The sequence below is a fragment of the Sinocyclocheilus anshuiensis genome, unplaced genomic scaffold (genome assembly GCF_001515605.1).
Source record: "Sinocyclocheilus anshuiensis isolate Anshui unplaced genomic scaffold, SAMN03320099.WGS_v1.1 scaffold2090, whole genome shotgun sequence".
NCBI classification, from domain to species: domain Eukaryota; kingdom Metazoa; phylum Chordata; class Actinopteri; order Cypriniformes; family Cyprinidae; genus Sinocyclocheilus; species Sinocyclocheilus anshuiensis.
Genome location: NW_015560626.1, coordinates 1,290,337 through 1,297,156, shown reverse-complemented (window position 1 = coordinate 1,297,156; position 6,820 = coordinate 1,290,337). Strand labels below are relative to the sequence as shown.

Below are 6,820 nucleotides of genomic sequence, written 5' to 3'. Positions count from 1 at the left end.
TATATATGTATATATGTATGTATGTATGTATATATATATGTATGTATGTATATATGTATGTATATATGTATATGTATGTATATATATATATGTATATGTATATATATATGTATATATATATATATTAGAATTCGGAGAAAATCTCTAATCTCTAGCATCGTTGCATAGATGCCTGTTTGTTTGCTTTTTTTTTTTTTATCTAAAGCAATGACATTCATACATTTTTAACTGATTAAGTGTCCCAAATTGTCCGAATTCATTTTGTGATCACTATATAACAGTAGGATGCTGAAAACAACAGAACATTTTGTGTAGCCCCAACACTATAATTAAAGTAGGTATACTATATACTTATGTGATGTCATGGAAAAACAGAGTCAGCCATGATGTTTTGAAATGGATCGGTAATTAGAGCCAGAGTTGATGTGAGTTGATCCTTCCCTTCTGAAGAAATATCATATACATAAAACTGTCTTCAGCAATATGTGTGAGAAGTTTACTTGAATGTTTAATCTATTTAATCCGTGACATTTGTTGCTATCTGCAATACATTTGATATAAATGAATGGTGGGATGCAAGCCCACACACAAATAATGGGTAACTGGAAATGATGATGACCACTTCTTGATATAGAAACACGTACAGTGAGATTCCAGCATGAGTCACTTTGTCTGAGAAGTAGTCTTTTAAGTCTTCCATTTAAGCCCACCAGTGTAAGCGCAGGTGGGTCAGTGTAAACAACTTTGTCACGTACGCTTAGTGCACAAAAAATGGGTAATTGCTAGGCCCTCTGGGGCACATTTAAAGTGGAAAACCACCCCACCCTTTTGGAAATGCTCTCTTCTCTCTGGGTACACTGATCTTTATTTCCAAGCTGCCAGGATGTTTCTCAAATCAGATAGTGTCTGTCTTGAATCAAAGCCTAAAGTGAACATGATGAAATGCGATTCCTGTTTTGATGGCCTGCTTGTCAGCATTCTCTCTGAGAGCAGTCTGAAGACCCATGGGAACTAACTGCACTTTCTAATTCTCCTTCCACTTTTCTCAGGACTCATTCTCTGAAATAGAATAAACCCCTTGGCTGCTCAGCATTTTGTCATTTATATTTACATTTATGTTACTGTTATTTCTAATACTAACTATACTAAAGTGACTTACCCTGTTGGGTAGTGTGAATATAGAGAATGCTTTTTTATTTTAACATTTTGGGTTACAATTTTTATGAATGCATAAGTGACAGTGAACCGTTTTACTCACTTTTTGCATTCACTAGTTCATTTTAAGCTATGAAAAAGCTGCATGTATAATGATAACAACTATAAAAGAAAGCAAAATTCAATTAAAAATAGTTCAGAATCAGATGGCGTATAGCATGTCACTCTGCAGGACCTCCCAAAAGTATAACTGCCCATAATAATCAATATTATTAACCTGAAGAAATTAATCAAGAGTTTGACTCAGGAATTTGAAATAGTTAAGGGGAAATTCAGCATTCAGCACATCAGCAGCATATCTCTGACTCCATCTTTCAGCTGTTGGAACTTGGCTGTTTTGGCTGCAGTTAAAAAGGACTGGTATGCCTCAACGTATTTGTAAGCACCAGCATTTCACAGTTACAGAGATAAATTAACTGACCTCACGGTTCATGACAACTAGATGTGGGTTTCATTTAGAGCTCTGTTTGTGTCAGTGAGTGCAACAAGGATTCTTGTAAAACATGACGTGCAAAGACGTCTACACAGAATACTGGTATATTTAAACTATTGTAATGGTTATTAAGTTATTTAAATTATTGTAGTAGCCTAATTAATTCTAATACTTAGGCAATGTGCTATATGATGCAGCCCACATTTATTAGCACATTATTGTATGACAACATCACCCAAGTCTCAGATACTGCATCATTATTAGACATTGCACACACAAACATTTAAAAATGACTGAGCTGTAACACATTTTAAATACCCTCCTGTTATCAACTCACCTGTAAAGAGAACATTTCTCTAATATGAATTTAAAGGGGGAAAAACGACTATGATTTGTGTTTTTCAACTTGCTGTGGTTCCCTCTTTCTTTAAATAATAAAATTGCTGCTAAATTTCAGTTACTTCTGCCCCTTCACAATGGAAGAGCTCTCACCTTAGCATTTATCAATTATTCATGACCCTTTCATTCAAAACGTTATCAACTTTACACTCTAAATAGTATTCGTATAGCCTAATAAATTACGACACATTAACCATAAGAGCAATTTCAGAGAGAGAAAGAGAGAGATACAAAAAAAGGAGAGATTAGTAAAACATGAAGGGTGGTTTACCTGGTTTTCGTCTTGCGCTCACTCACGAATTAAGTTTATCAAACTTCATCTGTTTATGAAACTCGTCTCTCATTACTCAATACAAAACTATTATCTCCTAACGGCGACTATAGTGAAATCAGCGGCGCAAGTCATATCCAGATGTGCTGGATCCTTAACTTTTTCCACATCCTGGTACTCTCGGTGTAAACTCTATAGTTAAACTCTTTACAGTTCAGTTTTCATTCACTCACAATCCGATCAGTCCTATTTCCTCAAGCGAAATATTGCGTAGATCGCCGTAATGCAGACCATAACGAGTCGTGGCATAGGCCTATATCTCCAGTCAAATCTCGAGTTGATAAACCGAAAACAAGAAACTGCGTCTCGGAGAAGAAACAGTCTTCTTCCGCTTGGAAATAAACATTCCCTGATCGACTCCTGACGACTCAATCTCGATAAGTGTAAAGCAAACTTTGAGCAATGTTCTTGATTTAGGAGTTAGATTACAGATTTTAAAATATACAGTTTTGTCCCACCCCTCATTGTCTAATCCAGAGTTCACTTGGAATGTGCTCTCATAGCTGTTTTCCTGTTGCTGCAAGACCTTTCATTTTTTTCCACGTCTGTTTTTTTCTCATAGCTGATTGCTTATTAATAGAACTTCATAGAGGATTCATGCTTCTGAGCAAATCGCATCTCAAAAGTGATCTCCATAATCCAGTTTGTGCTTTTCACTTGAAAATGAACAAAGTATTGTATTATAGCTTAAAATAAATTGATTAATGTTTATCATTGAAGTTGTCATTATGGGTTTGAGGTTGAAGTTGTCTTTCAGGGTTTTTGGGTGGTGTAGCCCTAATCTGAAAGATCTGAGCTGGTAACCAAAAGGAAACTGTAGGATTGAAACATTGCAAGGTTTGAATAACGAACTGCTATTTTCTGGAAATGCCAGCAATTCAGTTCAGATTTAGAAATCATATAACCATTAAAAAATTTGGGGTTGCTAACATTTTGTAATGTTTTTTTAAACAAGTTGCCAAGGTTGGATTTATTAATCAGAAATACAGTAAAAATAGCAATATCAACTTTTGTGATGGCAAAGCTGAATTTTCAGCATCATTACTCTAGTCATCTGTCACGTGATCTTTCAGAAATTATTCTAATATGCTGATTTGATGCTCAAGAAACATTTCTTATTATTATCAATGTTAAAACAGTTTACAAACAGTTTTTCCAGATTCCTTGATGAACAAAGTTCAAAAGAACAGCATTTATTTGAAAAATCTTTTTTAACATTATAAATGTCTTTACTGTTACTTTTGATCAATTTAATGCATCCTCTGCTGAATGAAAGTCTTATTTAAAAAATCTTTGAACACTACTGTACATTCAAGTATAATAGAATAAGACCAAATTCTGGTCAAAATCACAAAATTGCATCACAACAAATGGCAAAGGTGAGAATATTCATGTCTTCATTTATTCAGAATATGCAGGATATGTATGTGCAACTGTAAATTCATTTTCGAAAACATCATTGTGATAAGCAAAACTTTTCAAAAGGCCATAAATTGCTTTTAAGTAGACTGGACACAGATGGACAGTTGGTTTATTTGATGGGACACTGCTGAGGGCAGGGCGGCCTGAGGTTATGGTGACATCTCCCTCTAAAGCTTGAAGTCTCTAATATGGTCCAATGAGGCGGAGAGGAATCTCAGTAAACAGCATGACAGCTCTTATAGATATGATGGAAACAAAAATCCCATCTTTCATTCATTACAACATAATCAAGAAATAAGTTCCAAGAATAATATTAACTTAAGACTGCATCATAACACACAAGAGAACATGTCCATGCAGTTTCCTTTAGAGACTTTTTCAATCTGCTTTCTTGGCTGGTGTTTTCTGACACAGCTGGCACTCCTCAGATCTGAGGAGAGGAGAAGAAGAACTGTTATTTGAACAGCATTTGTGTATTTATTTTCCCTGTTCCCATGATATGTGTGATTTTGAGGTCTGTCTTTTCTCAGACTTCTATTAACAGCAGCACACACTAACTGTTTCCACATGACTGATTGAAATCCTTTTTGCTGAGAAATTATTTTGAGCATGGGACAGCAACTTCCCTTTTTACCACTTCTTTAAATTAATCAGAATAATTAATTCTCTAATATTCTCAAATGTTTAAAAAAAAAACTTGCAGGTCTGAAATGTATGATGCTTTGTTTGAAAAAATGTATAGGAATAATTCAGGAATAACTGACGACGGGACATTCGTCAGCTAATCAGATTTAAGCATTCAGTGGCCCCGTAGTACAACCAAAATAAACTTTTACTTAAAATGTATTCACACTCAGGCCATCCAAGATGTAGATGAGTTTGTATCTTCATTGGAACAGATTTAGAGAAATTTAGCATTATTAGCATTATATCACTTATGGATCCTTTGTATTGAATGGGCGCTGTCAGAATTAGTGTCCAAACAGCTGATAAAAACATAACAATAATCTACAAGTAATCCACACGACTCGAGTCTATCAATTAACATCTTGTGAAGTGAAAAGTCCATCATTAAGATGTTTTGAACTTCAAACCATTGCTTCCGGCTATAATATTGTGTATTCAAGTGAAAAAGTGGTCTCGTCTGAATCAGGAGAGGAATATGCACAGATCAAGCACCATTTAAAAGTGAAAACAGTCCAAAACCGTTCTAAACAAATATGTTGGTGGATTTTGAGGACAATAGGGGGTGGAGTTTTTAACTGAAGTAAGCATTGTTATAGATTATGCACTGGTATTTTGCCAGAAGTGATGGTTTAAATTTAAAATGCCTTGATGGATTTGTTTCTTATAAACACACAGCTTTTCACTAGACTAGAGTCATTTGGATCACTTGTAGATTATTGTGATGTTTTTGTGTTTAGTGCTGTTTGGACACTCATTCTGGTGGCACCCATCCACTGCTGAGCTGAGAAAGTGATGTAATGCTGATGTAATACTAAATTTCTCCAAATCCATTATGCCAATGGTACGCCTATCCCTCACAGTTTTTCTTTCATTCACATTAAATTAAATATGGCATCTACCTCAAATAAGGTCCATTAGGCTCTCATGTCGCTGATATATTTTCAATTGTAAGCTACACACTGAAGAGCAAATCGGCTTCAGCAGTTTATTTCAGCATATTCCCCATTCAGAAAAGGAACAGCAGGACATGATACTGAAAAAACTCTTGTGAAAAACTGTTGTGTCCTCAAAAAGTTTTGCCCAGCCTGTAATTTGGTTTACATGGCTTTACCTCACTTCACTTCAAGGCAAAGATCTAATCAGTTACGTAAGGATGGCACAATGAATGGATTAATTTCCAAGTCCACTTGTCCTCCTTTATGTTTTGACCTTACTGCTCCAATTATAGCCTTGCCTTCAGCTTAGCGATTGGTTTAAAACGTCCAGTGATATCATGGAACTAAATTAGTGCAGAATAACACGCGTCACAAATATGTGTGTTTAAACTTTATTGAATTACCGGTAGTCTCTTTATTTTATTTTTTTTTGTTTTATATGTTTCATCCAACTAGAATATCACAAACAATGTATAGTCAGTCAAAACAAACAGGAACACATAACATATTGGCTGGTGCAATGTACAGAACAGTTTCGATATTGCAGTCTAAAGGATAAACATGTACACACCAATAATAATAATAATAATAATAATAATAATTAAATGAGTGTTGCATATATTTTTCTTTTCAAGGGGTTATTTTAGTGCCTGCCTTTATAATGTACACAATAAGTGCTTTCCCTGAGACACAAAAACACAAAATAATGAACAAATTCATACATCCGTTTAATTTCAAATGTAATTGCATAGAGGGAAAGATAAATATTCTAATTGTCCTTTTGCCTGTATGATAAAAGACTATTAAAGTGCTTGCAGAATAGTGTAATGCAGACAAATGACAATAACAGTACAGGGACAAATACACTACCGTTTAAAAGTTTGGGGTCAGTATGACTTTCTTTCTTTCTTTCTAAAGAAAATGACACTTTTATTCATCAAGGATGCATTAATTTGATCAAAGGTGATATTAAAGACATTTATAATGTAACAAAAGATTTCTATTTGAAATGAATGCTGTTCTCTTCTTATTATTTATCAAGGAATCCTGAAAAAATATATCAGTTTCCACAAAAGTATTAAAAAGCCCAACTGTTTTCAACATTGATAATAATAAGAGGTTCTGCTGCGAACCAAATTAGCATATTAGTATGATTTCTGAAGGATCATGTGACACTAAAGACTTGAGTAAACGCTGCTTAAAATTCAGCTTTGCCATCACAGGAATAAATTGCATTTTAAAATATACTAAAATAGAAAACAGTTACTTTATGTTGTAATATTTCATAACAGTTCTGCTTTTACTGTATTGAATACATGCAGCCTTGGTGAACATAAGAGACTTTCAAAAACATTCAAACTGATAAATCATACTGAACCCAAACTTCTGTATGGTAGT

General features: G+C 34.3%; 1 protein-coding gene across 1 annotated transcript in view; it reads right to left on the bottom strand.

The window, feature by feature from the left end:
* The window catches only part of LOC107681938 (activin receptor type-1-like), a 13,991-nt gene extending 11,195 nt beyond the window's left edge, over window positions 1-2,796 (bottom strand). The window contains exon 1 of the mRNA XM_016478311.1: window positions 2,319-2,796. The gene's annotated coding sequence lies outside the window, so the exon portion shown is untranslated. The remainder of the gene's footprint in view (window positions 1-2,318) is intronic.
* Window positions 2,797-6,820: the final 4,024 nt, after the last annotated feature.